Source organism: Sander lucioperca, chromosome 7 (genome assembly GCF_008315115.2).
Source record: "Sander lucioperca isolate FBNREF2018 chromosome 7, SLUC_FBN_1.2, whole genome shotgun sequence".
NCBI lineage: Eukaryota > Metazoa > Chordata > Actinopteri > Perciformes > Percidae > Sander > Sander lucioperca.
In genome coordinates this window covers 36,385,644-36,410,270 of record NC_050179.1, presented here as the reverse complement: position 1 = coordinate 36,410,270, position 24,627 = coordinate 36,385,644, and the positions used below count along the sequence as shown (strand labels likewise).

The 24,627-nt window shown below is 43.3% G+C and overlaps 1 protein-coding gene and 2 long non-coding RNA genes across 3 annotated transcripts in view; all 3 read left to right on the top strand.

The window, feature by feature from the left end:
• The window catches only part of LOC116036403 (NLR family CARD domain-containing protein 3-like), a 1,020,880-nt gene that overhangs the window by 694,259 nt on the left and 301,994 nt on the right, over window positions 1-24,627 (top strand). The window lies entirely within an intron of this gene.
• Window positions 1-24,627, top strand: part of LOC118495509 — a 297,118-nt gene that overhangs the window by 66,322 nt on the left and 206,169 nt on the right. The window lies entirely within an intron of this gene.
• On the top strand, window positions 965-18,761 carry LOC116054937. The gene is made up of 3 exons (XR_004106185.1): window positions 965-1,266; window positions 16,159-16,164; window positions 18,750-18,761. It is a non-coding gene; the product is annotated as an uncharacterized LOC116054937 (long non-coding RNA).

The following is a 24,627-nucleotide window of genomic DNA, read 5'->3' as shown; positions in this document are numbered from 1 at the left end:
CAACATATAAATTTCCGTTACATATGAGCCGACTTCCGTCAAGTCGCTAAGGTGAGGTTTGCAGGGTTTTGCAGTAACAGACGAACCAGCAACATTACAAGATAAATTACGAGGCAGAGAGCCGGGCGCTAAATGAGTCAAATTTAACAACTTAATGCTTCATCCACACAAAGCACATTGCTATCACCAGATGAGTGACAGCTTTGTTTGGCTTGTTTTCTGTGACAGGAGGGGCGTGGGGGGCACGGCGGAATTAGCAAGTTAGTAGGTACAGTGTTAGACTATTGAGAAATGGTTTTAACCCCTGTGCCGCTCAAAGGCTACCGCTGCCACCAACGTCAACTTTAAAGGTGGAATGCTTTCTTGCATCTTACTCAGTGCCAGTAGCGGAGTGGCAATCGGGAAAGTCAGGACTTTTCCCGGTGAGCCGGTAGTCTTTCAAGGCCGCGAGGGCTGGTCTGATACATTGCAAGTTCTTAGCAACACCTTCCAGCGGCCTCTGCTCAACCCGTACGGTGGGCCGCAGCAGACTCTTATTTCAATACAAACACAGGCTAATCAGAAAGCACTAACGAAGTGCAGGTCACAACCGTTTAGGATTTTCAGAAATATAGGGGGATCAGTGTAGTGTTAATTTCGTCAGACAAGACGAGACTAAATATGTTCGTCAACAACCTTTTTTTCCATGACTAAGACGAGACGATGACGAGACTGCACAAATGTCCACAAACGCTGACTAAGACTAAATTATCATGCATTATTGTTACAAAAAAGACTAAAGACTAAAATGTTTTGCATGAAATAAAAACTAAAATCTCTCTTCATTTTCGTCTACAATCGTCTCTACTTTTTCATCATGAGATAGAATATTCAGCTGTTACTAGGGTTGGGGACCGAGACCCGGTGCTAATACGGCACCGAGACATGTCACGATAGTTAACGCTACACTTGGCAGCAGCACAATTTGTGTTGATACAAGTACCAATGTTCGTGTAGAAACATTTTAATCACATACAAAATTTCATGATACAGCGCTGATTACCTCCGCCATCTTGGTCAGACTTTTTTTGTAACTCCCGCCTCCAAACACAAACACGCGAACCTGATTGGTTCTCGAGTGGTCCTCATTTGAATAAAGTTAAACTTTCGTTAACTTTGTTTCGCTTGCCTCAGCGATTCGCTCTCATTTCGCCCAATCAGGGCGATTTTCGTCTCCATTCAACCTCAATGAGAGCGAAGCGAAATTTCGCTGTGTGGAAACCTACCGTAATGATGTACAGCCAAAAAAGAAAAGGGAAAGGTGGAGCTGAGAAGGTCAGACTCAAAAGGAAAAAAAAATTATGTAGGAGGAGGCAGCGAAATGCTCCAAAATAACGGGCATTATTTCACTGGATCTAAACAAATCAATCTAACCATAAATGTGACCAGTAGCGGTGGCTTTCTCAATCTATTTAAAATAATTTTGCAAGGGTTCTATGACATTAGTTTATTTTTTATATATGTGGCTAAGCTGCTGCCTAGCAGGTAAAACACGTTATTAAAACACAATGTATTAGGTAGCTAGAAATGATGCCACGTGTCTACCACTTCGAAAGTTTGTTTAGATCCTGTGAAACTGCCGTTTTGGTACTCTATTCAAAATTCCAAAATAAAAAGACATATTAACAGGAAGTGGAAGGCAGGACTTAGGTTGTTTGTTATGGTCGAATCCGTAGCTGTGTGTGGCCTACTGTGTTGAGCTACCAAAGCTAGAAGTACACATTGGGTTATGAAAGTGTGACACCCACAGATGTATGGTCACAATTGTTACGTTTGAAAAAAGATTGTATGTATTTTTCTGTGAAAGAGATCAGGTTTACATGTATTTTCAGTTTATACTTTTACAAGTGTAATTATGCACTTATGCCACAAGGGGGAGCATCGTTAGGTGAGCGCTAATTGTAACAACGGCGAGGCTTCCGTCCCTCAGACAGAGGACAGCCTGCTGAACGAACGCAACTAAACTATCCTGTCTCTTCTTTTCCTGAATCAAAACAGGGCTTATTTATCTGTTAACAGGTTACTCATGCTTGAGGCCTGTAACAAAAACATTACACCAAATCAGTTTAAAACTCGGACCCTCCACTCACCTTGTCTGGAACCTGTAAGGTAGGTCAGTGGCTTTCCTTTTCTTCAATTTGGCCGGCTGTTGCATAAGTCACTTCCAATCCGCTACTTGCGTTGGGCTAGTGTGGATCGTGAAATTTCCCGGTAGACTTTTTGGTCCCACTCCGCCCCTGCTCAGTGCATCATGAATCAAATCAATACAACTTTGACCATTCCCTCTGTTTTTATTGTCTTTTCTGCATGATATACAGTCAATATACATGCATGCTATACACTTTAGTGATGATTGGATCCACAAGCCCTTAAGAAATCTATATAATATATATCGGTTTATGCAAACAAACTAACTTGGAGAGGAAAAAAAAAGAAAGTACCAGAGCGTTGTTCCGATGCGCTCCCGCAGCACTTCACCCGTTCTTCCAACCCAGTCTCACGGCAGTTCGTGAAGTGGTCACATTATTTAATCTATTGATTTGTGTTCACGGGGACGTTTTTCTCGTTTTCTTTCGTGGTGGCCTGCACAAAAATGTTAAGTAATGTATTTCATTGGGAAGCATATCACAACACGACAACGGTAGGGAGTAGTATGAAAAGCCGAAAATCCGCGTAGGGAGGTTGGTCGGGGTGGAGGATGGGTCAAACAATACAGGACTTTCACCCAGGAGACCGGAGATCGCGTCCCGTGTGTGGCGTTTTGTTTCCCTGTTGTCTTCCTAATCACAACCGTCCCGTTATTGTCGCGAGTCCCCCGCGTCTGTCTCCCGGTGTGTGAGGCGTCCTTAACCCATTGTGTTTTTCCTAAACCCAACCTCTGAATAGATGGTTCCCATTTCGTGCTGGCCACCACGAAAAAAACGAGATAAACGTGTTGTTGTGCACGAATCAATAGAAAAAAATAACGTGACAATTACACAAACTGCCGTGAGACCGTGTTGGTTCTTCACACAGTTAAAGAGAGAGTTTATACACACACACACACACACACACACACACAACCAGAGAGAGTTAAATAAAGAGTTTAAAGTAGTCTTTTCATGTCTCAGGGTGCCGCTACTGTCTCACTACATTGTGCTCTTCAATGACAACCACTTTGTTCAAGAGTTGATAACGGTTTTAATCACTAGCAGGCACATTTAGTGTGTTTTTCCCCCCCATTTGAATCACACATCCTTCTCCTTTGTTCATTTCTTTGACTCCAGACACAGCTTTGTCCTTCCTCTCTCGTCTCCGAATAAAGGAATTTTGCTGATGGCAAAATGGCAGTTGGAAGAATTTGACTTTGTCTGTTATGAAGGCTTGTGCGTCTGCCAATCAGTTGTTTTCTTGACAGTGTTTTGTTCCAAAACGCTGAAAGGAGAGCAGATAAACTGTGTTAATGGGAGGTGACATGGTGGGATGGATTGACCACAGTCTGTCCAATTGTCCCTTCGTCACGCACAATATCTCACACGCTAATGACTGGATTTTCATTAAGCTTCGGGAATGATGATGATGAATGACATTAAAGAGGGAGCTCCATCATGCTTATCTCTGATTATGCTGATCTGATTTTAAGCTCTTCAAATATCAACAGATGACAGATGACAACTTTTTTTTCAAACTGTATAAAGATGAATATATTCTGCAGTTCCTGGTTCCACGGATTTTTTTGTGATTAACAATTGTATTATTTATTCATCGCATATCCCACCCACCCAGACAAAAACCATGAAAATATACAATACACAATAACACACAATATACAAGACTATATAACAACATAATAACAAAATAGACAAACTGTTAATCAAATGACAACCCCATAAGCCCATCAAACACATCTCTCCCTAGCACAAAGCTTCTTAGGAGCCCTCCAGAAAGTTCAGGTACTTTTCCCATTTTCCCGTGTAGACATCCAGTCTTGCAAACCGTTTATGACATTTTTTCAAACTCCCCCACCCCTAGCCATCTCACAAGCCCACTCCTGGATTGACGGCATCCCTTCATTCTTCCCTCCCCTTAAAATAACCTGTCTGGCTTTCATTAAACTAGTCTGGACCCAACTTCTTGTGCTACTCCATCCCGTTTAGGATTGATCCATCTACCAGAACAAATAGTCTTGGGCTTAATGGAAACTGGGTCTCTGCAATCCGACATAAGCAAAACATTCTCACTCACATCTCGTAAAAATACGGACGCTTGTATCAGATGCCTTTGTCGTTATTGACGGTAAAAGTCTCCTTTAGCATCATATAACGCGCTTTAACTCGCGCTTGGTTGGGACTATTGGCGTCCCTTTTGACGCAGTTAGGTTAAGGAAAAGCTTGCAGGTTGCCTTACGTTTCCGTGACTCGTGGGAACGGGATGGTTGAGTTTAGGAAAAGGTCGTGGTTGGGCTTACGCTTCCGTGACACGCGGCAATAACGGGACGGTTAAAGACACACGCAGGACACAAACCCCCGTCTCCTGGGTGAAAGTCCTGTGTTTGACCCATCCACCAACCCGACCGACCTCCCTACGCGGAATTTCCACCTTACATACTACTCGCTAAACCCCATGTAGATGCTGCTCTCCCTGGTACGCTCTACAGCAGGGGTCATCAACTACATTTTTCCAAGGGCCAGAATGTTTCTAAGCACACACTCTGGGGGCCGGACTTACAAATAAAGAAAATAAAAAGAATTTATATCTAATACGCCTATTCTTGTTTGAAATTTTCACTTTCTTACTGAACTAATGCTATATTTAATTTTTTATTACATGTATTAGTGTGAGCAAAAAAAAACAAAAAAAAAAAACATGGAAACTCCGTAATGATAACTAGCTCTTTAACCAGAAAAAGATCTCAGACTAGGAGGCAGTTCACTGAGGAGTGATGGTTAAAGTCTGTGATTAGGAAACATGGTGGTAGTACGCAGTGTCCTGATTGGTGTAAAATGCTTGCAGAAAGAAATGGCTGTTGTCAGGTAATGGTGAATGATGAATGGACTGATAAGCAGGGGGAGCGTGTCTATGTTCCCCGGGTCCTATGTTCCCTGGGTCCTATGTTCCCCTCTTTGTATGAGACTTGGGAACATAGGACCCTTTTTCATAAAAAGGGTCCTACGTTCCCCGGTCTGTTACTTTTTCCACCATTACTGCCAAAATCCATGGCTAACCCTAACCTTACTGTAAAGATTGATAGAATGCGGGGAACATAGGACCCTTTTCCAGAAAAAAGGTCCTATGCTCCCCGGTATGTATTGCTACAGGGGAACATAGGACCCTTTTTGGGAAAAACGGGGAACATAGGACCTTTTTTCTAAAAAAGGGTCCTATGCGGGGAACATAGGACCCGGGGAACATAGGGATGACCCCTATGCCCCTATGCCTAATGCCCCATTTGCAATGAAACGATGCTGTTGCAAAATAATACAACCAGCATCATCATTATCAACAATGAAGAACGCGAACATCTATTGTGGTCTTATAATACATCCATAGGTTACCGCTTCAGCGGAGAGGATGGCTCGTTCAGCCAGCAGTTAAATTTATAAGAATTGGTCAAAATTTCAAGATTCCCAGCAAACTCAGATAAACAGACTACAAACAGACAGCTTTTGTTTTAGCTTGTTTGTAAAAATTAGCTATTTGCAGAGTAGAGCTGTGTTTGCGTAAAACAGCGCGGGGGACAAGAGTGGTCTGAGCAGACAGAGCAGATTGAAATATCACTTTCTACATGTTTATGCCTGTCTATACAGGTGAGTGCATTGATAAGTGTTTTTACTTTTTACTCACAAAGGTTTTATTGTAGCCTACTTACAGTAATGAGACTAGCGTGAGTTCATCTGCACCAGCGGCCGTTGGTAATCCTCTCTGTATCGTTCCCAGTCAGGTACTGCGTGTTTTAACGCACACACATCTCGGCTCAGCTGTGTGTGCCGAGCGCAGGCATCGCTGTACAGAATCCCAGCGTGTGAATAGAGATGCAAATACAGGGGCTGGGTTTGTGCTCTACCTGTGTAATGTTACCTGCTGTAAATGTTTGAAATGCTAAATAACAGAACGCATTTTTTCCTCTTCACATTTTCTGAATTCATGATTATTCTGCGGGCCAGACTAAACGCTTTGGCTGGCCGGATGTGGCCCGCGGGCCGCCAGTTGACATTGGCTGCTCTACAAACACGCTGAAGGACGCTTTTTTCGTTGCTTCAGACGCTGACAGCCACTGTCCAAACGTCCATATTTTACGAGTTCGGAATAAGAACGGGTTGACATAAGTTATTATGTATCCCCATCCAAAATTCCTGGACCTAACATAGGACAGTTCCATAGTTTTATTGAAGGAAATTATTCTGTAAGTTTGGAAATCAAATAAAAGGTATAATAACAACAAAAAGCTATAGTGCGTACTTTCTTTCACCCCCATGAGGAATTCTAAGTAATGACAACAAAACTGTCGGCGCGTCCATCATAGGTGTCAAATAATCAAAACTGGCCAGTGCAACCCACCCCAAATTATAATTTCCTTTACATAAATAAAGACATTTACACCATAACTTGATGCAGAAAAGGCGCGATGTGTTGCAGAAAAATTCACCAGAATGCAGAAAATGAATTGTTTGACGTTCAAAAGTAGAGATCTCAACCCCCTAATGTGGAACCTAAAGTTACAGCCTTGGTGTCCACAAGATACAAACATACACCTTCCGTGATCACGATCGATTTTTATTTGTCAGATAAATGTAAAACTAAGATTTAGGGATTCGGGTCACTTTCACACCCATAGTTCGGTGCATACACTGCACTTTGTCAGGCACCAAACGTAATCAAATGGAAACGGTCGCTGGTCTGTTGGACAGAAGATCTGAGTGACTCTCGTCGACACTTCTGAAGTTAGAAATAATGGAGCAACATCAAATGTAGACCGTCTTGGGTTTTCTGATTTTACATAATACTGTATTTTGTGCATCTGCCACGGCCATGGCTTGCACATCAATACACTTGCTAATTTATATGAATGCAGTCACTGACCAACACAATGCCTTTCACAATGCATTGCTTTCAACATTTCTTTGTGTCCAAACACCACACAACAGCCACTGAAGCTGGCACACATCTGGACATCTTGCAACTAAAAACCTGAAAAGCTGAAGAAAGCTAATGCGACATTTTTCACAACCTCGGAGACAGTCTCTGCCCTCTGACCCTGAGTGACCATCGCTTCTACTTTATGAATGAATAAATGAAGACTTTATTTTGAACATGTAAAAAAAGTAATACAATACAAGCTAAAAGAACATGTCCGAAAAAGAATAGGAAGAAGAATGAGCTCATTTAATCCAACCCCTTTTCTACTACTCATTAATAATCATCATTTTGTCACAAGTATTTACCTAATTCAATTCAGTTTAGCTTTACCTGACTTGTTATCAGGTTAATGCTAATAAAAGAAACGTTGTAACTAATCTAGGTCGCTCTACATGTATAGCAACTAACCGTTACAATCTGATATCTTATTACAAATGATGTGTGAGCAAAACATGTATATGCAATACGTAAATGAATCAAGTTTCTAACCATGAACCCCAACATTTACTTTCATCTGAGCAAATCCGTGTAAGGAGGCAGGTTGGGGTGGTGCATAGGTCAAACAAACAGGGCTTTCACCCAGGAGGCCGGGGTTTGTGTCCCACGTGTCACCTAAATGGGAAGAAGATATGGCAAACCATCAACAAGCTGATTGGCAGAAAACAGAATCATAACAATAAAGAACTAGAGTTGAAAATTAACACTGAACTAGTCATAGATCCAACCATCATATCTACAGAACTAAACACCTTCTTTCTAGACTGTGTTCATGAAATAAACCAACTTTTTAATTCACCTAGCTACTCTACTTGCTCCATTAATTATGCACAGCAGATTTTCCACCTGCAACAAATAACTGAAACAGAAGTAGCAAATACCATCAGTGGCTTAAACAATTTTAAGGCCATGGATATCTATGGCCTTGATACTATTTTTTTAAAAAGGCACAAAGAGACCCTTCTACAGCCTATTACATATCTGATTAATCAGTCCTTAAGACAATCCATTGTGCCATCAGCATGGAAAATGGCCCTGGCCATTTTTTAAATCAGGTGAAAGATCAGATATGGCCAATTATTGGCCAATCAGCATTTTGCTTGTTTCTAAAATAGTCGAAAAATGGGTAGCTAAATTACTGACTCAACATCTCAATATAAACAATAATTCACTCCACCCTATGCAATTCACTCAACAGAAACAGCCAACTGTTTGTTTTTGGAAAAGGTTAAAGGATACTTTAGATAAGAGTTCTTATGTTGGTGCTGTGTTCCTAGACCTAAAGCGAGCTTTTGATACGGTTAATCACAAAGTTCTTTTATCTAAATTAACATATTTTAATTTCTCCCCACTCTGTGAATGTCCAGTAGGGGTCCCCCAAGGCTCCATACTTGGTCCCATCCTGTTTACACTGTATATAAATGATCTGCCAGAGGCATGTAAACATGTTGATGTTCAGATGTATGCAGATGAGACTGTAATCTTTACACATGCTAAGAACTACCAAGAGATAGCATCCACACTTACATCTGCATCTGTATGGCGTTTACCAAACAAAACATGAAGGTGTCACATTCTAATGTGTTCCTTAGAGGACAGGAGCTTGATAGTGTTAATGAATTAAAGTATCTAGGAGTCATATATGACTCCACCATAACATTCAAAAGTCATGTAAAAATGGTGGCAAATAAAGTTAAATTCAAGTTAGGCCATTTCCTGACACCAAAGTTGCCATGTTGTTCTTATATACTATGATCTTTTTACATATTGAGTATTGTTTTACAAACTGGTTATTAACTAGCATAACTACTCTTAAAAGCATTGAATCTCTATTTAAGAAAGCCATAAAAAACTTTTGATAAAAAGGCATTGTGGGGCTTGGGCAGTGGTGGCCTAGGGGTTAAGGAAGGATCGGCCGGATAAAATCTGGGGTGGGGTAAGTGAAAGAGCAGCGCTTGTCCCTCCCTCACTACTACCACTGAGGTGCCCTTGAGAAAGGCCCTTAACCCCAACCGCAGTGGAGCTGCTCCATGGCCAGCAGATCAGACTGTGGTACTGGGCAGTTTCTATGATATATAAAAGGTATGAATATATATATATATATATGTATGAATGTGGAACTGTGTCAGGGCTCCAGACTGCGACCAAATGGTCGCATTTTGCGACCAAAATTTTAGAGTGTGCGACTGAATTTTACATCCAGTCGCACATGTGCGACCAGTAAATTTGCCCCCTTTTTTACACGTTAAACGTCGAAATTTCAGTACCTGAGAGCGCGTAAGCTCAAGCTCATCTGTCCTCTCTGAAAAATGACAGAGAACGGAGCTCTGACACAAACGCATGCACACGCATAGCTGCAGACGGTGCAAACTACGTCGGCTCTGCAGTTTTGTTGAAGTCACAGTGAGTCACGGAAATGCCGATAAAGTGGTTTCCAGTGTGGTTACAGTTTTTCAAAACTTCACGCAGACAGCGTTTGCTACGATATGATATTAATGGAGAGCCGAAAGCGGTCGCGATGCTGTTGACGTTACACTTCCTAAGCAGGCACAACGGTGGTTCTGTGCCCTAATGACTGACTGCCAGCTGAGGTTGTAATGCAAGGCAACTTTATTTCTACAGCACCTTTCAGCAACAAGGCAACTTTATTTCTACAGCACCTTTCAGCAACAAGGCAATTCAAAGTTTACATGAAACATTAAAGAGCAGTTAAAAACGGTCATGAAAATAAAACAGGCTAAAAAAGAATATACAAATACAAGAATAAAAGTTAGTGAGTAAGAAATGAATAATTATTCAATTTAATAGGTTGTAGGGATGGGTTTGGGAGGAGAGAGGGAGGGGTTTTATTTTTATTTTTGTTTAATTTATTTAGAGTGTAACATATTCTAATAAAATAACATAATGTTCTAAGTACATAGGATAAATAGGTTTGACAATATTTTTTACAACTGAAATAATTGTTTTGTAATTATAGAGGGAAAGTACCAAAAAAAAGGTACCGTTGGGTAACGGATCCGAATTTCAGGCAACGGTACCGATATTGGTTCAGTAGTAGCCTAAACAATGCATGTTTAAGTTTAAGTTGAAGTCATTGTAATTGTAGACTAGAGCTGGTATATATACACACAACCACATATATATATTTTTTTAACGATGGTGCTGTCGGTTAACCTTCTATGTTGCATCTTCAAAAGTGACACTGAATTTAAAACAGCACATTGTAATTTCTGCATCTATTATCATCTAATCAAGTATTGGTTAGTAATACAGTGGAAATTAGTAGAAATGTGAATATTTGGTTTGTCATGGTTAGCGAGGATGGTGGACCCAAATGCAGAGAGCAGGCGAAGGAGTAATGAGCACGAGGATTTATTAAATACAAAAAGGAGCAAACCAAAGGCGGTCCAAAAATGGAGCAGGCAGAAACAACTGAACAGGCTACGACGTACTGACAGGAACAGAAACCAGACACAAAACAAATACACACCACAAAATACCAAAACCCTGACAGTACCCCCCCACAAGGGACAGATCCCAGATGGCCCAAAAACAGAACAAAAAGACAACCCAGGGAGGGCGGAGGGGGACCGGAGGAGGGCCAAACAGGTCAGCAAACAAGTCAAGTGGGGCCAGGGAATGGAGAGACCACTCGGGACAGGGAATAGGAAGGCCCCGGGACAGGGACAGAGAGGCCTCGGCAACAGGGAACAGAGAGGCCTCGGCAACAAGGAGCAGAGAGTCACTGGCAACAGGGGGCAGAGAGGCCTCGGCAACAGGGGGCAGAGAGGCCTCGGCAACAGGGGACTGGGAGCAGAATCGAAGGCAGAAACCTTCAGGCGGCCTGCGACGAAGGCAGAACCCTTCTGGCCACCGGCGACGAAGGCAGAATCTCTCTGGTGGCCGTACAGGATGTCGAGGGCACCGAGATGACTGGCGGCGAAGGCGAAGCCTCTCTGAAGGACGGCGACGAAGGCGAAACCCCTCTGGAGGGCGACAGCGAAAGCAGAATCCTTCTGGAGGCCGTCTGCGAGGGCGAATTCCTTCTGAAGACCGGCAGCGAAGGCGAATCCCCTCTGGTGGCCAGACAGGCTCAGCAGATGAAGGGGCAGCTGGGCTGGAGACAGGCGACGGGTCAGCTGGGCTGGAGACAGGCGACGGGTCAGCTGGGCTGGAGACAGGCGACGGATCAGCTGGGCTGGAGACAGGCGACGGGTCAGCTGGGTCAGTGTCTGCCAACAAGGTAACAGGATCAGTAACAGACAACAAGACAACAGGGTCAGGAGTCGGCAACTCCGCCGACAGGGTAACTGGAGCATTAGTCGGCCGGACCACCGACAAAACACGGGGAGCAGGAGTCGGCCGAACCGCCGACAACACACGGGGAGCAGGAGTTGGCCTGCCCGCCGAGAGGACACAAGGGGCAGGAGTCGGCCTGACCGCCGACAGGACACGAGGGGCAGGAGTCGGCCTGACCGCCACAGGCAAAGTCTCATGGGGGCAGAACAAAGGCAAAGTCACTAGGGAGGTCTCTGGGACTCCAGAGACCAACAAAGTCTCAGGGGCAGTCTCTTGGACGCCGGAGACCGGCAAGGCCTCTGGCTTGCCCGTAGACGTGGACTCTGGGAGAGCTGTCGACATGGACTCTGGGAGAGTGGTCATCGAAGACTCTGGACGACTGGAGGACTCTAGCAGAGCGGTCATCAAAGACTCTAGACGACTGGAAGACTCTAGCAGAGCGGTCATCGTAGATTCTTGAAGAGCGGTCATCGACGACTCTTGAAGACTGCATGTCAGCGGCGGTTCTGGGCGGCTGCACGTCAGCGGCGGTTCTGGAAGGCTGCACGTCAGCGGCGGTTCTGGAAGGCTGCACGTCAGCGGCGGTTCTGGAAGGCTGCGCAGTGCTGGGAAACTGGGCAGCTTGGGGATACTAGGAAACTCGGAAACATTAGGAAACTCGGGAACTCTAGGAAACTCGGGAACACTAGGAAGCTCGGGGAAGCTAGGAAGGCTGCTAGCAAGCCTGGGATCTGGGAGAGTGCTAACTAGCCTGGACTCAGGAGGGCTGCTAGCTAGCTTGGGCACAAGGGGGCTGCTAGCCAGCCGGGGCTCAAGAAGGCTGCTAGCTAGCCTGGATTCAGAAGAGCTGCTAACTAGCCTGGGCTCAGGAAGGCTACTAGCTAGCCGGGGCTCAGAGAGGCTGCTAGCTAGCCTTGTTTCAGGGGGGTTGCTAGCTAGCCTGAATTTAGGGGGCCTGCTAGCTAGCCTGGGCTCAGGAAGGCTACTAGCTAGCCGGGACTCAAGAAAGTTGCTAGCTAGCCTGGATTCAGGGGGTTTGCTAGCTAGCCTGGATTTAGGAAGGTTACTAGCTAGCCGGGGCTCAGGGAGGTTGCTAGCTAGCTTGAATTCAGGAGAGCTGCACGTCAGCCCGGAGTCAGGAGAGCTGCACGTCCACCCGGAATCAGGAGAGCTGCACGTCAACCCAGGGTCAGGAGAGCTGCACGCCAGCCCGGGAACAGAAGGGTTGCACGTCAGCTCGGGAACAGAAGGGTTGCACGTCAGCTCGGGAACAGAAGGGTTGCACGTCAGCTCAGGCTCAGGAACACAGGTCAACTCAGGCTCAGGACAAAAAACAGGCATGGAGACGGGGAGGCGAAACTCCTGTGCTGTGGCCTGCCAACGTACCTCCATAAGGTGCCTAGCGAAGGCGGGGTCCTCCTCATGGAGGGAGCGGTAAAACCCAATCAAAAGTTTTCCATCCGAGTCCAGTGGATGAAAAACTGGCTTGAATTCTGCTGGGTCCATAGTTGCGTTGGATCATTCTGTCATGGTTAGCGAGGATGGTGGACCCAAATGCAGAGAGCAGGCGAAGGAGTAATGAGCACGAGGATTTATTAAATACAAAAAGGAGCAAACCAAAGGTACAACTGAACAGGCTACGACGTACTGACAGGAACAGAAACCAGACACAAAACAAATACACACCACAAAATACCAAAACCCTGACATGGTTAGCATGTTGATTTACAGTGTGTGCCCCTAAATTTTCTGGTTGCGCCCCTAAAATTTTCAGTTGGGGGCCACTGTGCTCCTAGTGAAAAAAGTTAGTCTGGAGCCCTGTGTGTGAAAGTGATCAGGTCGTCGTTGCAAATGAGAAATTGTTCTCAATCGACTTACCTGGATAAATAAAGGTTAAAAAAAAACATTTTTAAGCTTTGACAAATTTCAAGTATGCTTGTTTTGGTATATAAAGTGTTACATAATCTTGCCCCCGTAGTACACGGGCCTCTGTAAAAGGGGACTGTGTGATATCATTTAGACGCACCACTTCTGGACAAAACGTATTGTCAATAATAGGAGGTAAACTCTGGAATAGCTTGCCCCTCCCAATAAGAGTGTCCTACATTCAAAACTATGTTTTGGGAGGTGACATGGTGGGATGGATTGACCACAGTCTGTCCAATTGTCCCTTCGTCACGCACAATATCTCACACGCTAATGACTGGATTTTCATTAAGCTTCGGGAATGATGATGATGAATGACATTAAAGAGGGAGCTCCATCGTGCTTATCTCTGATGCTGCTGATCAGATTTTAAGTTCTTCAAATATCAACAGATGTTGCTTCAAAAATATAAATACAGCAGATTTTTTTTTCAAACTGTATTAAGATGAATATATTCTGCAGTTCCTGGTTCACGGATTTTTTTTTTGTGATTAACAATTGTATTAATCTTTTAAACAATATACATAACATACAATTCGCAGCATGAACATATCCCACCCACCCAGACAAAAACCAAGAAAATATGACACAATAACCACAATATACAAGACTATATAACAACATAATAACAAAATAGACAAACTGTAAATCAAATGACAACACCGTAAGCACATCATACACGTCTCTCCCCAGTAAAACTTCTTAGGAGCCCTCCAGAAAGTTCAGGTACTTTCCCTATTTTCTCGTGTAGACATCCAGTCTTGCAAACCATTTAAATGACATTTTTTCAAACGCTGCCACCCTAGCCATCTCACAAGCCCACTCCTGGATCAAATAAATAATTCCCAATAGGAGAGTGTCCTACATTCAACACCTTTAAAACTCACTTAAAGGTGCACTATGAATTCCTGCATGGTTTCAGCGCGATTTCATTTTTGTCTCAAATCGTAGTCATCTCTCCTTGATCCACTAGCTGCCTGCCCCCTGAACACAACGTGAAAAAGCCCGGTCTCGGGAGACAACACAGGGGTTGGAAACGTCAAACAAACACTAGAGGCACAGGCTGTGCACCAAAATACAACAAACCATGTTCCAGCTAATCACCGACAAGATGGTACGGGGAGGTGGTGGGGGGTTAGTGACAGTCAGTTAGTCATGACAGTTACGGAAACATGGGGGGAGAGGCGAGCTTGCTCTGTTTTGTTTGGTATTTACTTGGAACGTCAACAGAAGTGACTTCATGCAGGAAATCATAGTGCACCTTTAAAACAGTGGCTCCTAGAAAACCAGAGATGCACTCACTTCTAACTGTCACACGTTTCATCACCCAGACACTTTCACTGTTACATTGAATGCAGAATAGAGGTGGCTGAATAATGTCTTTGTCATCATGTATTTTTGTTTTGTTTTTGTTTGTTTTGTCAATGTATATGTCACCATTATGTGTACCTTTTTTAGGTCTCTATGTTAGTCCTATGTCACCTGCTTAGGGACTGCAGATGAAAAGTAGTTATTTTTACTAATTATGGCATATTTACATGATGATCATAGGGATGCATGGTCCCTATCAAATAAACCAATAAAATAAAAATAAATAAGAGACTTGGGAAGCAACCACGGACTCCTGACAGGCAACAGGAAGCTCAGTGAGAGAAAGCCAAATGTCTGAATTTAACCACCGTCACTCTGATGCAGAAGAGGAGGAGGACAGGCATGAGAGAACACGTTATGACACAGGGAGATTGTGAGTGTGATTGGATCCGACTCATGTCCTCTTCAGAGCTTTGATTCCTCCATTAATAAATGACGGACGACCTCCTCTGACATCTATCGCCCTGAAATGAAAACCTCATCTAACTGAGAACCAGGGAACTGTCACTCAACGTTTATATTGGCACACACAGGTGTGGGATAAATACAGCTCATCTGTTTCTATGTGTGCAGCACTGGTGTTTCTAATTGCTAAAAATTAACTACAGTAATGATAATAATTCAGGATGTCAACACCTCGTTTGCATGCTTATTGCTAAGAGGAACATAATGGAGGCGTCTCCTTGCAGGTCAGGTCCAAGCAGCCTCGGAGGAAGTTCACCTGTCTGTCTGAGATAAGAACATTTATCCTGCTTCTGATTTTTTATCTCAGCAGGAGGAAGTAAATACTGAACACTTGTTAAACACCAACAGTCACACGATGTTTACGCCGCGGAGCAAAAGTAGAACATCAGCAGCGGCTGGAGTCGTTTTGGATTCAAAGCGTAGCTTTCAGAGGAGTCCTATTTTTCAGGAGTGGGAGGGTACTGTACACACGCACGTGAATGAAATTGCCCGCCTACGTGCAAAGATATGTTCCCACAGCCCAATGGTCCCACATTTCTAAATTGTATTTTTTATTGAGCACTGATAGTACAGCATATGTACATAGATACAACATTCACGAAAGAACCATGAACCAATGCTCACATCATTATTTTGTATGAATTATTGCCCCCCAGAACACAGGACACCTATCCAGAAAGTAGAAAGGATAATAATAGTAACAACAATAATAATAATAATAATAATAACAATAGTGGTAATACTAAAAAAAAAATAATATATATATATAGGGTAAACTAAGGTTATGGTTAGGTCAAGGGAGGGGTTAGGGGTAGGAGACAAGGGTTAGATTTAGGAGAGGGGAGGGAGGGGTTGGGTTTAGGGAAAAGGGGAAGAGACAAGATTGGGTTTAGGAGAGAGGGGAGGGGGGGTGGTTGGGTTCAGGAAAAAGAGGGAAGGAAAGAGGTTAGGGTTAGGTTAAGGGCCAGGGATGGAGTTATCTATTTCTCATTCAGACCTCTTGGTACAAGAGTACCCAGTCTCCTGATCCAAATACGTTCATTACTCCGTCTGAGTTTGACTGTCCAATTGGAATTAGCCTCCAGAATTGTTGCTCTCAAATTGGTCCAATTGTGTTGCACAAAATGCTTAACCAATGGGTTGTTTAAGTTTTTCTGGTTGGTAACATTATATCTGTGTTGAGTAAATCGAGTTAATAGGCTGTTTCCCGTCTCACCTACGTATTGCAGTGAGCACTTATGACATCTGATTAGGTAGATGCAATTTTGAACTTGCATCTTTGAAGTTTGAACATCCAACCTCCCTGTGTTTTGAAAACTTCCTTGGTAGTTTGGTTTTGAACTGTCCTGTAGTTCCTGAAAAAACTATCAATTTTTCTAGTCTTGGGTTGGTTTAAAGGTCTCAATTTAGACCTGATCAAGAGGTCCTGAAGATTTAGGTTCCTCCTATAAGCTGCAATGAGTCTGTAGTCCTTAAGAAAAGTTTTACCTCCCGAGCAGACAGTTATTTTTCAGTTTCCTGACAAACTTGACGTTACCTTCCGAATACTGAACTACAATGGGGAGAATAGAATCCAGGCAAATGGGTTTAACTTCCTCAAATATTTTGAGGGCACCCCGCAACATGGTGAATGTGTAGCCTCTATTCAGAAGGGAGGAGAAAAGCCACTTTTTTAACAGCCACTTTGAAATCCTCGTCTGGTACAGATTCTCTTAAACCGTAACAGTTGAGACTTGACCAAGCCAGCAAATGTATGCTTTGGATGATAGCTGGTCCTATATAGTAGCGAATGGCTATCTGTCTCCTTGAAAAATACTTTGATATCTAGTTTGTGTTTTACCAAAATTTGGACCTTTAAAGGTGGTCATGTCAAGAAATTCAATTGAGTCAGAACTAAGTGTGGCTGTGAGTTTAATAGAATCACTATGTTGGTTTAGTTTGTCTAGAAACTGGTAGAATTCCTCCTCTGTGTGTTCCCAAACACCCCAAATGTCATCAAGATATCTGTAATAGTGTAGGGGTCGTTTTGGGCAGGAAGCTAACGCACCCATTTCCCAGTGATACATGTATATATTTGCGTAGCTAGGGGCGAACGTTCGACCCATTGCTGTCCCCCGAACCTGCAAGTAAAATTGACCATCGAATTCACAGTCGTTCTTTGTGAGATTGATTTCCAGTTATTGCAGGATTTCCTTCTTCGGCCTCTTGCTATTTGGATATTTCTGGAAAATGTTTCTAATAACAGCCAGTCCCTCTGGCGTGCTTATATTAGTGTAAAGACTCGAAACATCCATCGAGAAAAGGAAAGCTGTGGTGGGAATTTCCAGGCCTTTAATTTTTTCCACAGTCATAAGTATCCTTAATGTAACTCTCGTGTAGTGTTGACAGCGGATTCAGATCCGACACAATAGGTCTTCCAGGGGGTATTTTAAAGGGGATACTCCACTTATCGCCAGATTTATGTATCATAGGAAGCATATAAAAATGACGTGCCCTGGGTTCTTTGCTGCTCAGGAGGTAACCTTTTTGTTTATTATTAATGAACTTTTTATTATACAGGGAGGTAATCTTTTCAACTAAAGGAATGGTGTTCTTATAAATAGGGCGGTCCAATTTGGTGTAATAATTTATATCTCCTAATTGCCTGTAACCTTCATAAAGATAATCTTCCCTGTCCATAATAACTACAGCACTGCCTTTGTCTGCCGGCTTCAGCACAATATCATTATTATTGCTGAGCTGTTCAAGTGCTGTAGATTCAAATTTGGACAGGTTAGGTTTGGTAAAACCTACTCTGTACTGGTTTTGAATGGTGTCTAAGTCCAATTGGATAAGTTTTGACACCTCAGGTGGCAACTGAGCAAGGGCAGGCGACCAAGTAGATTTGGGCATAAATGGTAGCTGTGTAGTCTCAGGTTTATCCTTGTAGTAAACTGCCAACTTCAAGTGTCTGTGATAATCTTGAATATCTGCTCTTAAAGTATCTCTGATTTCTTTATTTGTCTGCTTCAAACTGGATGGAATGAATGTTAGTCCTTTGTTCAATAGGTCAGTCTGTGCTGCAGTCAGTTTAAATCATTTGGAAAGGTTAACTACAGTTTTTAACCCCGTGACCTCGGAGTTTTTTACGGGGACTGGTCGTTTAAATGAGCTACCCAGTGGTCAAATATGTGTTCAGCAGCCAGTTTTGTCCAGTGGACTTGGTCCTTTTCTGTGGAAAACATGCTTCTTGAAAGTTGTGGGATATGGTCATCGTAGCAAACTATGTGGTCATTAACTGACATCAAATTCTCCTGCTCTTGACGTGGTAGAGAGCGGGAGAAATTAGAATTGGAAGTATTCGGACCATTACTCCATCTTTTGGGTAGGCAACCTTGGCCATGCGGACAGCATTTTTCAGCTGGGGGATTGTAATTTTATCTGCATCGTGAGCTTTGTTGTTAATGCCAAATGATAAAATTATCTTTTCAACTTCCTGAGAGACAGTAGTGCGTGCCAAAATGGCTTCAGCATGTTTAAATGTAGCTCCCAGGAAGCTTTCAATCTGAATGTGCGGCTCTTTCTGACTAGTTTGTGATGTGGTGTGATACGTTCAGAAACAATTACCTCCTTGGTTATGTCTAAAGCATTCTTCTCCGGTGTCTTCACATCAGAAATAGTGATTCTGAGGGGTGTAGGGGTAGTCTGTCTCTGCCCAAGGACACTAGGAGTCACAGAAGAGCTGGCCGGAGTCTGGAGCTTGGGAAGACCACGGTGGAATGAGGTATTTAGGGAGGGATAAAGAAGGGGATTGGCAGAGGAGGGGAAGGCGGGGAAGGGAGGGGGAGGAGAAAAGGGGAGAGAGAAGAGAGGGGAAGGAAGGGGGACTAGGGTAGGTAGAAGGTGGTGCTGGCTCTCCCGGCTCTTCCTGGTTCCCTTCTTCCGCTGGCTCCGTCTGCTGCTCCTGGTCCCGAGAGGTCCGATGTACATCCACTGTTACCTGTTGTGGCCCAGATGTAGGCGTTGGTCCCATGTCGGTCCGCTGTACTCTGAGTTGGCGTTGTGGTAATGTTGTGTAGTTGCTGGGGGTGCATCTTCCACCGCTGTGTCGATCTGATTCCAGTTTTGAGCTGGGGGAGGAGGGGGAGGAGGGGAGGGGGTGGGTGATGTCTGCGGTGCGGCCTCCCTCTCTATCTCTTGAGCCTCTATCACTCGATCTTCATCAGCAGGTACGGCAGGTGTGTGTGTCTGTGCGTTGGTCTGTGTGCATGTCTGTGTATGTGACTGCATAGCATCCACAATCCTAGCATACACAGAGTCAAGCGTCTCTTGTGAGAGTCTTTTGCCATAATGACTGTGTGCCCATGCTGACGCTATCTCAAAGTTTTTTTGCCAGGAGTTGCCTTTAAGCTGTAGCAAAATTTGTAAGTTGTTTTTTAACGACTCAGTATAGTGATCTCACAGGATCATCAGAGTGGTGGCTTGCCATTGTTTGGCGTTATCCATTATAAGATCCCTAGTTGTACTGTTTGGGTCTGCAGGTTTAATTGTCTCTGATAACAGATTTGTAATTTTTGTGATAGCCAATGGGATGGTACAGTTGGAAACGTTGCTCAGGTGGTGTGCAGCTTTGATAAGCCTGTGTATTGTGCGTGTTTTGACAGTGAAGTCAGTGTCCTGATTGTGCTCAGCTCCGTCACGCGGCTGTCTGTGATTATCAGCCCACCTGTTGCTGGCGTGATTAGTCCACTGGCGTCTTTGGGGAGGACGTCTCTGCCTGGACTGGTTGCGTAGGCTTGAGGCGTGTTGCCACTGCGCTCCGTAGTTACCTCCACCGCACTAACGGCTGCGGTTGTTCCTCCCTCTGAATGCTCCATGGTTACCCCGGTTGTAATCCAAAAACCCGTCATAATGTTGAGTTGGTTATCAGCTTCGTAGTTGTTAGGGACACGGTGCCGGGAGCCATAGCTGCCGGCCCTAGCTATATCCGCGTAGCTAGCGCGGTCATTGTTAAAGTTAGCTTGGTTGGTGTAGCCGTTTGCCGGCCTGCTGATGGGATAGTTATAGTTGTTAACCCTCTTGCTAGCGGGGTAGTTAGCTTGGCTGGTGTTGCTATAATCAGCCCTGTTGTTAGCTCGTCTGCTAGTGGGGTAGTTAGCACGGTTGGTGTAGCTGTAACAAGGCTTGTTGTTAGCTCGCCTGCTAGAGGGGTAGTTAGCTCGGTTGGTGTATCTGTAATCAGGCCTGTTGTTAGCTCGCCTGCTAGCGGGATAATTAGCTTGGTTGGTGCGGCTAAAAGGAGGCCTGTTGTTAGCGGGGAAGCTAGCGGGCCTGTCCCGGCTGTAGTAGGCTCTACGGCGACTACGAGGGTTGTCCAACTCACGGTTAATCAGCCTGCCTCGTCGGTACTTAACCGTTTGCTAGCATGGGCCGTCCTCGTAGTCGTCCTCGTAGCTGTCCTCCTAAAAAGTACTTGAAACGTGATGGTTATGTTGTCAAGAATTTATTAACGATGCGTTTCGTACAGAAAGGAAGTGGACTAATAAACAAGTGGTATAATTATACCCTGTAGAACATAGACTTACCATCCTGTGGATAATATTGAAACCATCACGTATAAACAATCTGAATACATAACAATTTGAATACATAACATTCTTATTACATACCATCCAATGTGTGGACAGGAGATGTGGAAAATTAAAGGCACCTCTGTATGAGGGGGAAATAACGTCCTGCTGGCATAAAAATTGTACGTGTTTCCAGCTGATGTATAAAACTAAAAACGCCTCCGTATGATAGAGGGATCCAGTCCAGTTAGGACGAAGAGTTTATGTAATTCCAGCTGCTGAGTAGCAGCAAGTCCTGTGTGTTAAATCGTGAAAAGTGTTTAGTCCATGTCCAGAGTCCTTAGTGTATATTAAATCTTTTTATTGTCATCATGTAACAGTAAAATGCAAATGTACTAATTTAAAACTGAATGGAAAGAAAAATGTCCTATGTTTTCCAGTTGGTGAATGAAAAACAACAGAAAGCGCCTCTTTATGAGGGAGAATCCAATCCAGTTGAGGGGCAGAGTTCCAGTAGATCCAGTTGTTATGTGGTGGAAAGTCACGTGTGTAAGGTCTTACTTAGTGTTTGGTCCATGTCCAGAGTCATAGGTAAAGTAGTAAAATGTGAATACGTTACTTCACAACTATTGCATGGACAGGGATCATCCTATGCAGTAAATTCCATCCAGAGAAGAGACAAAGTTAGGGTTAGGGGTTAGGGGGATAAAATCTGATACAAATTTATGAAAAAGGAAATGTGGGAACATAGGGCCTAATTCTGGCAAATAATCTTAGAAATGTGGGAACATAGGGCCTAATTTTGAAAGAAATCTTAGAAATGTGGGAACATAGGGCTTAATTTTCAGTGGAAAAAAAAATGTCTTAGAAATGTGGGAACACAGGGCTGTGGGATCATAGGCATGCTGCCAAAATATATGCTACCAATACATTCGTCCTTAAGTGTGGCTGAACCGTGGATCTGTTCAAGCGCGTTACTGCTGCTGCTGATTCATTTTTTCATTCTCATGTTTTAAAAACAGCTTGGGATGTTCCCAGTTTTTAAAATAAATGGTAGCTTTCGAGGGCGGGATGGTACTGTACACATGCACCTGCGTGAATGCACCCTACCTTTGCACGGCAGCTGAATTCTCGCGAGATCACATACTGTATCACGAAAATCCATCTTGCCTGCTTACCACGGGGTTTAGGTGTGTGTGACGGCCGTAACTGGTTCGTTCAAAACAACAATGATCTTTGAGGCAACATGTTATTTTACTGGACCAGGCGTCCATTTTTCCTGCTGTGGGCGTTAGATGATTGACAGGAAACAGAATGCAACATGATGCAGAGCTGAGGGAAACACTAAACTCAGTACCTCAGCCCTTTGGAGATGAAAACGTTCTATTTACTGCGATATGCTTTAAAATGCTCTGTGAGTCAACAGACTCCAGACAACATACTCTAATTACTGCAGTCAGAAAATATGATGAAAAATGTTTTCGTCTCAGTTTCAAAACTCTGCTTAAACTTCTGCCGTGCTTCCAAGACTCTAAAACCCTGAATTCGATAGCTGACAAGGCTCTTATGTAATAATCCCACACTTTGAAGTCAGACGTGTTACTAATGATCTAATCAAACCAGCTTTGATAACCTCTGTAGAACAAGCAGCCAGCCGGTACGAACAGGCTTTTGGGGGAATATTGTGGGGCTTTTTTTCCTACTTTGTACTTCCCCGAGGGATGGTGGAGCAGCAGGCAAGACAGCTCTGATTAAAAGCACAGTAGATTCTGCTGCGTTCAGCTTTTGCTCGGATTGGAAGCGCCATCTCCAAAGTAAACTCTATTCAGCCTTGAGCGAGTTTAGACAGAACCTGAAGTTGTTTACTTTGAGTGTGTGTCAGTGCGTAAGTTTACTTGCACAAGGCCTTTTTCCGAATGTAGTATTTTCTGATTAAGACGTGATATGCCAATATTGTTCAGGTTTTAAGCACAGCATTCTTTGGACATGTATACATTGCATTGAGAAGCTGCATCTCTGTCAGGGTTGTTACTGCAGTTTGTGAATTTACGGCCTCTTGCCTGTTTACGGGGAGTCAGCCCTATGTTCCCACATTTCAAAGAATTTTTTTTCACTGAAAATTAGGACCTATGTTCCCACAGCCCTATTTTCCCACATTTATAAGATTTTTCTTAAAATTAGGCCCTATGTTCCCACATTTCTAGGACATTATCAAAATTAGGTCTTGTGTTCCTACATTTCCATTCAATTTAAGCCCTATCCTCCCACAACATTTTTTAGGGTTAGGGGTTAGGGTTAAGGGGATAAAATCTGATACAAATTTATGAAAAAGGAAATTTGGGAACATAGGGCCTAATTTTGAAAAGAACATCTTAGAAATGTGGGAACATAGGGCCTAATTTTGAAAAAAAATCTTATAAATGTGGGAACTGTGGAAACATAGGGCCTAATTTTGAAAAATATCTCAGAAATGTGGGAACATAGGGCTGTGGGAACATACCTGTAGGGCCTAATTTTCAGTGAAAACAAAAATTCTTAGAAATGTGGGAACATAGGCACGCTCCCGTTTACGGCGTACGGTCAGCTCTGTGCATTGCTATGGTTGTTGGACACAAACAAACCAGCCCGACAGTTTGCAGGCCTGCGGTAGAGATGCTCGGCCCGAAAGACAAGAAGGAGAAACACAGCTACTTTTAAACATTATCAAAGACTTGGATATCAACAGGTTTTGGGATATGAGCCGACCTTTTCAAGAAGCTAGTTGAAGGAATGAAAGAGGGACGCTGTGTTCAAACGGTCCAACAAGTCTTCCACCGCTGGAACACTTAGAAAAAAATCCTGTTTTACGCGGCTACATGAAAAGCCAAATTAGTGGAATATTCACTTTAATTAGCCATGTAAACAGCTTAGTTGGAATGTTAGCTGTGTTGGAAAGTGTTCCCTATTACAGAAATAGTTCCCTATATAGTGTGTTTGCCATTTTGTAGTGGTGTTTGAATTCTCCGCGGTTAATTTCATTCATTTCAGCCTATAGTCCACTATAAAATACCCACAATGCACAACTAATTTGAGTGTACAACGCATCTACTGACGCAAGTCACGCAACGATGTGTTTTCAGTGAGTGTCCGAAATCTTGTTTGGTCGTTCCCTATATAGTTCAATATTTAATAAACACTATGAATATTAATAGTGAGTGAGTGAATGAGGGAATGGTTTCTAATGTCTTTCTCAGAATAAGGAATACTAATGCACTTCAACGGAAAATTACGTGCAAGTGAACGTAGTCAATGTTGGGAATCAAACACAACCCCATGCTGTTGTCAAGCTGCAGCACACGAAACTAATCACTGAAGCTTTTCATTAAGCTTCATTGTCAATCACAGCAGCATTGACATCAGCAGTGTTTCTCACTGAATTTACTTAATTTAAAACAGAATCGTCACAATCATCACTCAGTGACTGCACAAGCCAAGAAATGGTTTTATCCTTTCTCTGCTGCATCTTCTTGTGTGGCCCACTGCACAGTGTTGATAAGTGTCTTTTTAACTCAACTCAACAGTTTGTACACTCCACATTGAAACAGTCTCCCAAATACAAAAATATTCTAAATATTGTAATAGTTCCAGCTTCTAAATTGTAAAGATCTGCAGCCTTTCGTTGTGTTATGTGGTGATGAAGTGAATACTGGAGAGAAGAAACTAGACCATATTCACATTTAACAAGCTGACATCACAACAGTTTCACTTTCTTTTAAATAAGAAACAACTCAAACCGATTAATGGATATCAAAATGATTGGCGATTCATTTTTATAGTTGACAACTAACCGATTAATCTTTGCAGATCTAATAAACTGTTTGATCAG